This window comes from Hypanus sabinus, chromosome 5, assembly GCF_030144855.1.
Source record: "Hypanus sabinus isolate sHypSab1 chromosome 5, sHypSab1.hap1, whole genome shotgun sequence".
Classification (NCBI taxonomy): domain Eukaryota; kingdom Metazoa; phylum Chordata; class Chondrichthyes; order Myliobatiformes; family Dasyatidae; genus Hypanus; species Hypanus sabinus.
In genome coordinates, this window is record NC_082710.1 from 171811629 (window position 1) to 171821806 (window position 10178).

Below are 10178 nucleotides of genomic sequence, written 5' to 3' on the forward strand. Positions count from 1 at the left end.
GTACCCCACAACTGCCAAGGCTTTCCGCGTCTTGCCCAGGCCTCTGTGTTCACGCCTGGGAGGTGGCCCTGCCATGGAGTCATGTGGCCCGCCCGAAGGACCCTCATTCCTGCTTCTCGCTCTCGACGGGTGGTACCCCGCACCAGCCCAGGTTCCCGCGTCTCGCCCAGGCCTCTGTGTCCATGCCTGGGAGGCGGACCTGCCAAGGAGTTATGCGATCCGCCCTGAGGACCCTGCCTCGCCATGAACCCCGCGACCCAGCCTCGCCATGGACCCCCTGAGGATCCTCCTGCTTTGCCTGAGCTATCTCTGAACCCCAGGATCACCTTTGAATGCCGCGTCCCTCACGTCACGGTCACCCCACCTTGTTCTATCCTTTAGTTGTCCCTGCCCTGCCCCTAGTACTTCAGTGCCTGCGTCCTGCATTAGGGTCCATTCCATGTCCCCGTATGGCAATATCAGTGGAAATAGGCCAATCGGCCCTTGGAGTCTGCTCCGCTATTCGAACATGGCTGATTTATTATCCCTCTCAACACCAAACTCTTGTCTGCTCTCCGTATACTTTGACGCCCCTGCTAATCAAGATCCTATCAACCTCTGTTTTAAATGGGCCGCCAGAAGCATCTGTGCCAATAAACTCCAGTGATTCACAGGTTCTGGCTAAAGATGGTAAGATCTACTCTGCTCTTCATTTTCGTGTGTTATAGACAATTTTTTGCAAAACATATCTTTGGAGTGCTTTGCAGTTAATGGGTTTATGTCTTGGTAATAATTTAACCATTTTATTGAAATTTGAAAATCCTTCTTTGCCTGTTTTATCTATTATGGCTATTAGTAGTTGTTCAGCCAATTATAGTCAAATCAAACTCTTCCTTTACTTGTGGAAGCAATGCTTCCACGGACGGTGACAAACAAAATCCATGACAGATAATCGGAAAACAAACAGAAAAAGGCATTGATTAGCCTTTCCCCGAAAACTCTAATTCAATCTACAGACTTCGCATGAATTAATATGTAAAACTGAAACTTAAATGGATATTCAGGATATAAACGTATTGAGGATGTCTGCTTACTTAACAAATTTCGCTTTAAAGAGAAATATTCTCCTAAATTCCAATCTAATGTAATCGCTGATCATATAACAGTTATTTTAACAATCAAATGATGTCTATGAAGGTGGCAACTGGTCAACTATCACGGACTAATTATGAAGTACTATATGACCTTTTGCTACGTTACAATCTTCTGCGCTTGGGTTTTTCAGGAGGATTGAGGGAAATATTCCACTTGTTTAGATATCGGTCATCGCAGAAATAGGAAGATGGAGTTCACTGTGCTTTACTTTGCTCCATCTGGAATTATAAAACCAGGGAAATTCAGCACTTCTTTTAGATCAACCAATTTGAATGAAAATGGCACAGATGCTGGAAATGAAATAATAAAGAAAAAGAAATGCTGACCACATTCAGTAGGGCAGGCGGCGTCAGTGCTTAGAACACATATCCCTCATAGCGACCGATATGCTTTGATTATATTTAAACCGGAATCGGAGGTGTTGAAAACGTCTGGTCTTCTGGCACATATTGTCCTGTTATGAAATCAAATGTCATAATTGCTCAACTTTCATGAATAAAATATAGGCATTCTGTAAGTGCGGCGGAGAATAACAAAATTGCAGAAGTAAAATACAACATAATTGTGAAAAGTAGCATATTACTCACATTTGTAATAGGATATGAGACTGAAACTTAAGGCAACATCAGAAATTAATTAATATATTATGTGACAGATGATTTTTCATACATTGTCACTATGTTAATTCATCAGCCATACCTGCCTATGCTGCCTATTCCTTATGCTGAGTTCCGATTCCAGCTCACAGAATCTAATAAAACATTCAGTGCAGGGTAACGTAATTTCACTCGTTATAAAAATGTTGGGAGGAAAGGTGATTTTGAGATGAGTATTGCAATCTAGTCTGAATACTGAGAGGTTACTCCTGTGCAAGTGTCTACTAACTGCTTCATAAATAGAATGGTGGTATTTGATTCTATTATCCTTTCTGTCAGCGAATTTTCCATCAGCATACCCCCGAGTATTTGGCTTAATAATATCAGCAACCTCACTGTAGCTTCTGTGCCCATGACCCTGTTCAATTCGGGCAATTACTTATCCAATTGCGAAGTCTTCATCAGCACACCCTCCCAACACCCCCGAGTATTTGGCTTAATAATATCAGAAACCTCACTGTACTTTTCGTACCCATGACACTATTCAATTCTGGCAGTTACTTATCCAGTTGATTAGGAAATACAGGTTTTCAGTCTATCTCTTTCGGCCATCTCATAGTTGCATACATATCAGTAAAATTTCTCAGCTGTACCTAAAATGAGAGCATACACCGGCAAACTGGAATTTCCCCTCATAATTAACACTTGACAGCGTTGCCACCATATTTGGTAGGTAGCAGATATGGAATGGAAAAAAGTGTCGACATTTTGAGCCGAGACCCTTGATTAGGACTGGAAGCAAGAGGAAAGATCAGAATAATAAGGTATGTAATGAGGTGGAGAATAAGCTATAAATTGATAGGTGAAGCCAGCTGAGAGGGATGATAAGTGGGTGGGGGAGTGGGGACCTGAAGTAAGAAGTGCAAGATGAAAGATGGAAGCGGTGAAGTCCGAGGGACACGGAACCTCTCAGAGGAGGCTGGTGAACCATCGAAGAATGGGAATCAGGAGGTGCACCAGAGGTGGGCAGAGTATGTTAGGGCAGTTGAGTGGGCTATGGAAGGATGGGAATGAAGACGGGCAGAAGAGGGAGATGCTAGGCAGGCGAGGAATTGTAATTGTAATCAATTTTGTTCCATGCTTCTTCCATTTGTTGCTGAATTAATTTACGTATTTTATTTTGTCAGCTAATAATACTGAAACTTTCTTGTGTGTTTGAACAAACACATCGAACAACTGGAAACTAGGAAGAACTAATACTTTGCTGAAGCTGTATTAGCAAGACATCAATACATTGCATATGCTTACAAAATCGATTTGCGATGCCTGTTGATAATAGAGGAATTCGTTAAAGGGTGAAATAATTAAAAATCAACACCGTGTTTAGAGTTTAGTAATTCCTGGTCTCATCAGAATGTACTTGTATTATATAAGTTTCAGTAGCCTTGAAAGTGACTTTGAATGGAATGGTTACTATTACTTTCTTCTCGAGCTGTTTCCACATACTGCTGAAAGGCTTAAACTGGTAAATACAAGCAGAACATACTGGAAACACCAGACAGAATCAATGATCTGAGAAAATTTCAATCTTTGGTCTCCGGAAGTCTTCAGAGCATCTCCCACTTAAACAGTTTCTAGGGTTTTTTTTAATATACAGTTTAACTCACGCTTTGCTGTTGTTATCGACATTTGCAACACCTGCATTTATTTTACTTTTGTTCTGGAAATGTGAACTCGCCCTCTACTGATGCTGCCTGACCAGCTGGGTCTTTGCAGCTTTTATGTTTTTCTGCTTCTGAGGCACATCACTCCAACTGAAGCATAGGCTCTGACAGCAGCTCACCAGAGTCCTCTGTTCTGACAATTCTTTCAAATTTGTCCACAGGTTTAGCCCACCGAAGATCTTTGCTTTCCTGGAATGAGGTCTTTGGAGTTTCTGTTGGCATAGAACTGCGTTTCGGCAACATTCTCAACACTTCTCCTTTCGCTGCAGGGCTTGGGCCCGTCCATGAAGGAGTTACGCTTTTTTCTTTAAATTACATAGCATATTGTGGGCTATTACTGTGATCTCTGAAATATTAGAACTGTAGATTATGGGGCTTAGCTTAAAGGTGAACACATTAAATATTTCCATTACATGCACCGGGCTTTTAAGTTGCTAGCAATGGCATTAAGTGAAATATTGTTCATTCTTGATTGAAGTAAAGGTTTATAAGAAATACAACTTCTATACAAAGCTGACGCCCACAAAATGCTGGAGGAAATTATCAGGTCAAGCAGCATAAATGGCGAAGAATACAATGACGTCTTTCGGTCTGATATTCTTCATTGGGCAGTCATCTTTATTCCTCTCCATAGATGATGCCTGCACTGCTGACTTCCTCCCGCATTTTCTTTGTGTTACTCTGGATGTCCAGCAGCTGCAGAATTTCTCACCGTCTAGTAAAACGAACTCCGATTGACAATTATCCTCATTTATTACTTGGATTAGAAAATGGACCATTAGTCATTTAAAGTGCGCGTTAGTCACAACATCAATGTTACGACATCAGAAGAGACATTATATTTCATAGTTCCTTCATAGCATTTTAGTTTTTGTGGGTGGCATACAAGATTTAGTTTATCTTCGACACTTCAATAAATTCAGAACACGTTTTGCGGGGGCCCTGATTAAAGTGTTATCTGATATCCATACCGCACAATACATAGAAGCACAGAAAACCTACAGCAGAATACATGCCTTTTGGCCCACAATGCTGTGCCAAACATGTGCTTACTTTAGAAATTACCTCTGGTTATTCTTAAAAGACCTTATTGTATCCTTATCATTATCGTCGGCAGCTCATTCCACACACTCACCATTTTCTGCATAAAAAAACGCACCTCTGACATCTCCTCTGTACCTTAAAACTCTGCCTTTTCGTGCTAGCCATTTCAGACCTGGGAAAAGCCTCTCACTATCCACACGGTCAATGCCTCTCATCATCTTATACACCTCAATCCAGGTCACGTCTCCAATTCCGTCGCTCCAAGGAGAAAAGACCGAATTCGCTCAACTTATTCTCATAAGGCTTGCGCCCCAATCCAGGTAACATCCTTGTAAATCTCCTCTGCACCCTTTCTATGGTTTCCACATCCTTCCTGTAGTTGAGGCGACCAGAACTGAACACAGTACTCCAAGTGGGGCGTGACCAGGGTCCCATATAACTGCAATATTACCTCTCGGCTCTTAAACTCAATCGCCCAGTTGATGAAGGCAAATGCACCATATGCCTTCTTAACGACAGAATCCACCTGCGTAGCAGCTTTGCGTGTCCTATGGACTCGGACCCCAAGATCCGTCTGATCCTCCACACTGCCAAACGTCTTATCAGTAATGCCATATTATGCCATTATATTTGGCCAAGCAAAATGAACCACCTCAGACGTACCTGGGATGAACTCCATCTGCCACTTCTCAGCCCAGTTTTGCAACCCATCGATGTCCTGCTGTAAACTCTGACAGTCCTCCACACTATCCACAACACCCCTAACTTTTGTGTCATCAGCAAATTTGCTAACCTATCCCGCCACTTCCTACTCTAGGTCATTTATAAAAATCACGAAGTCTACAGGTCCCAGAACAGATCTCTGAGGCACACCATTGGTCACCGACCTCAATGCATAATATGACCCGTCTACAGCCACTCTTTTCCTTTTGTGGGCAAGCCAGGTCTGGATCCACAAAGCAAGGACCCCTTGGATCCTATGCTTCCTTAATTTCTCAACAAGCATTGCATGAATTCCCTTATCAAATGACTAGCTGAAATCCATATACACTACATCTACTTCTCTATCTTCATCAAAGTGTTTCACACAATGAGCTTGAAAAGTTTTTTTTATTAAATCTCACACTGTTAAAATCTCCGAAAGTGGGTTTGGAACTGTAAGGCAGGAGTGCAGAATTCCGTCCCAACTTGTGCATCTGCAGAATACTTTTTAATTCTTAATATTGTTGTGCTAATACCATTTATGCGTTATATGATATATGTACTGTGTGGTTTTTTTTTTTACCATGGTTCCAGAGGAACGTTGCTTTGTTTAGAAGTATACATGTACAAAATTGGTTAACAATAAATTTGAATTTGAACTTGAAAAACGGCACCATGGAAATATAAGCGAGACCTATAAAATACTAGTTGGTTCATGACTCGAAAATTATGAATCAGCACCCAAGACAACGCTACATGCAACAGCTTACAAAACCACCAGATGACCAGGCAAACCCAAAGAACAAATACCTGCACCAACAACCTTTAATATAATCTTGTTTCCCGAATTGAGAATCATATTTGCGACTGGAATAATCTTGGAGATACATTTGCTGAAACTGATGACTATGATATGAGACTGGAGATAAAATGATAACAGCTTAAATGTAGTTTTACACAGCAAAGTAACTGAGAGCTGGAAAGTATGGAACCAGGGGTTCAGATATGCCGTTTAAAATGGTAAATACGACATATTTTACTCAGAGATACAAATGGTATTAGGCCCTTAGGGCTCAATGATTTGCCCAACTACAGGAATCCTTCCATAAAGTTCGTTTCCTTCCTGATTCCCCAATGTTCATATCCTGCCGGTTCAACAAACTTATGGGCAGCATGGTTGCATAGCGGTTAGCATAATGCTATTGCAGCATCAGCGACACGGATGTGATTCCAGTGTTTCATTCCCCGTGCGTATCTTGTGATTGTCTGATGACCATGATGCAATTGACTGTGTTGTGAGCATGATGTAATTGTCTTGTAATGGTGGGGTGATGTAATTTTCCGGCCAGTGTGAGGTCACGTGATGACATGTTGCAGCAGTTATATAAGGGGAAACCCTATTGTCACGCGGTTAATTTGGTAGTTAGTTCGTTAGTTTTGCAGCGTATTCGCCTCATGACGCAGTTTCGTTTTAAAGTGGAGTTTTACTTTCTATTGTAAGGTGCAAAACCGTCGCTGCCAGTTTTAGTTTGTTGGACCTTTGTTTTATCTCTACCGTCTAGTATTGGAGAGTGAAGACCTTACCAAAGTACTTGAACCCGAAAGATTGAGTGAAGTTGGTGTCGTTCGGCGGTTTCATAAAGGATCGACCTTATTGAATCTTCGTTCAGGAATAGTGGCCTGCATATGAGATAATCACTTCAAGATCAGGAAAGCTTGTGCAGCGTTCCCCCTCCAACAAAAAAGTTAGTTCCTTTAAGCCACTTTATTTCCTTTGTCGTTAATCCTTTGGACAAGGCATCTCTCGGCTCGGATCAGCAGTAACGTCACGTCTTCGAAGAAATCAGTTTTCAAGGAAGCTCTCCTTACTGACTATATAAATGACTTGGAAATTAGAACTTACCACTTTAAGGCTGTGTTCAAATTTACCACTTTAAGATGATTCATCTGAAACTCATTTTAAACCCAACATTTTTTTCTGCCAGGTTAACAAACGCAACAATTCTGGAAAATATGGATGAGAAATTAGCTCATTTACAGCCGGAACAGAGGCAGCAGATGAAGTCGTTACTTTTCAAATATAGGCATTTATTTCCAGACGTTCCTAAAAGAACCACAGTTGTTTCAGATGATGTAGGTGTTAGAGAAGCGAAACCAATAAAGCAACATCCATGTCGGATGACCATGGAAAAATGTGAACGTGCTGAACAAGAAATTAAATATATATTAGACAATAATATTAATAGACCTTCTAATTCGCATTATGATACCTAAGCCAGACGGTAGTATTCGGTTTTGTTCTGATTACGGGAAGGTGAATGCTGTAACAAGAACAGATGTGTATCCAATCCCTAGCATGGATGATTGTGTGGACAAAGTTGTAAAAGCAAAGTTCCTTCCAAAAATTGATTCGGTAAAAAGGTTTTGACGGACAGAGGTAGAGAGATTTCTGCATTTGTAACCCTACCTTGGTTATATGAATACAATGTTCTTCCCTTTGGGATAAAATGCACCAGTACTATCCGGTGGATGATTAATTCTGTGATTCATGTGTTAAAAGATACAGATGCCTATATTCTGGATTTAGTTACAGGAAATGATACTGTGGAATCACATATTACGGTGGTGGAGAAACTATTTGAAAGGCTTTCAAAAGGTAAATTAACCATTAACTTGACGAAAAATGAATTTGGTCATGCCACTCTGACCTACCTTGGTTATATAGTGGGTCAAGGTAAATTAGCTCCTGTTCAGGCAAAGGTTCAGGAAATTTTAGAGGCACCCATTCCAACTGGTAAAAAGACTCTCAGAAGATTCCTGGGAAAGGTAGGATATTATCAAAAATGTTGTAAGAACTTTGCTGACATTGCCCTTCCATTAAATAACCGCTTGAAGAAGGGCGAAAAGTTTATGTGGACAGTGCTTTGTTGGGAGGCATTTGATAATTTGAAAACGATGCTATGTCCTCAACATGCGCTCAGGTCACCTGACTTTGAAAAACCATTTTCATTAGCTTTAGATGCTAATGATGAGGTTGCTGGTTCAAAGGGATGAGGGTGATGAGGTTGATCATCCAGTAGCTTACTTTTCTAAGAAATTTTATGAGCTTCAAATAAACTATTCAACTATAGAAAAGGAATTATTATCCCTGGTCTTGGCTTTACAACATTTTGATGTGTATGTTGGTACAACTCAGAAACCACTCGTAGTTTACACAGATCATAATCCGTTTGTGTTTTTGAGTAAGATGAAAAACAGAAATAGAACATTAATGAATTGGAGTTTGATGTTACAGGAGTATAGTAACTCGATAACTCATATTAAAGGCAAAGGTAATGTGATTGATGACTGTCTATCTAGATGTTTAATGGACAATGTAATTTTTTTCCATCGGAGTGGTATTTTAACATTTGTAACATTCCAACTGTCTATTAGTTTGTAAGGTGCTGTATGATAATACTGTGTATATTGCGAATGTTGTAGATTTTATCCATTTTGTATCTTTTTTTGTAAATAGTTAGTTGTTAAAATTTTGCTCATAACATACCAAAATTTTCCCTTTTTCGCGGGAGTTGTTACATACCCCGTGGGTACCTTCTAACTGTCTTATGACCATGATGTAATTGAGTATCTTGTGTGAATGATGTAATTGTCTTGTGATGGTGGGGTGATGTAATTTTCCGGCCATTGTGAGGTCACGTGATGGCATGTTCCAACAGTGATATAGTGACTGTATAAATTACTTGGACTTCAGAATTTACCACTTTAAGACTATGTTCGAATTTACTATTTTAAAACTATTCCAGAGTTTGGCTGTTTGTTAAATTGCTGTATAGCAGTTAAGTTCCGGTTAAGTTAGTCGTTTGTTTACTTTTCATTTTTGTTGAGCAGAGTTTAATAAATGATTATGTTTGATTATAAAACCTGACTCAATTCTATATTCATTTTTGCCCACCACGTAACAGAAATTGGGGGCTCGTCTGCGATTTGTTCTTAATTTGAGTTTAAGTGCATGCTTTATTATCAATCTGATTTGGAAAAGGGAAATACTCGATTCTTTTGTTTGATTGGTCTGTGAGTGGTATTCGGCAGCAATGAATTTTGACAACTTTATGGTATCGCCAGACCTGGCAGTATTACTGAAGGCGAGAAAGGGTGATGTATCCGAGATTGCTGGAAGGTTAGACCTTAATGGAATTTGGAAGGTTACAACATAGCCAGTAATTCAGAGAAAAATCGCGGCACATTATATAACCGGGTGATTTTGATGAAGAAGTGTTAGATTCGTTTCAAATAAGTAAACTGGGAATGCAGTTTCAAATACAACAAATAAACTTAGAGCAATTTAAAGCGGAAGTGGCGGCAAGAGACGCAAATAAACAGAGGGAGTTTGAGCTAGAGATGTAGAAATTAAAGTCCGAGAGTAGGGCGCCTGGTTCTAGGAAACCGTTTGTTGTTAGTCAGTAAATTAAATTGGTTCCTCAATTTAATGAGGCAGAAGTAAATAAATATTTTCAGAATTTTGAAACATTGCTCTGATTTCAGTGTGGCGAGCGCTGTTATCAAGTGTGATTAAAGATAAAACACAACCAGTTTATACAACTTTAACTGCTGAGCAAGCACTTGATTATGATATTGTGAAGCAGCAGATACTGAAAACGTATGAACTGGTTCCGAAAGCTTATAGAGAAAGATACAGAAATTTGAAGAAATCCGTGGACAAAACTTACGTGGAATTTGCCTACGATAAATCTGTGTGTTTTGAGCGATGTGTTTCCTCTAAAAATGTGAATGGGGAGTATGATAACTTAAAAGACTTGATTATAATGGAGGAATATAAAAGGTAAGATTTTACATTTTATATTATAAAAGGTAAGATGTTGATGTAAGAAAGTGCTTAAATGAGAGGGAAACTGCTACATTGAAGGAGTCTGCTAAGTTAGCAGATGAGTATGCTTTAATCCATAAGAGGAAATTT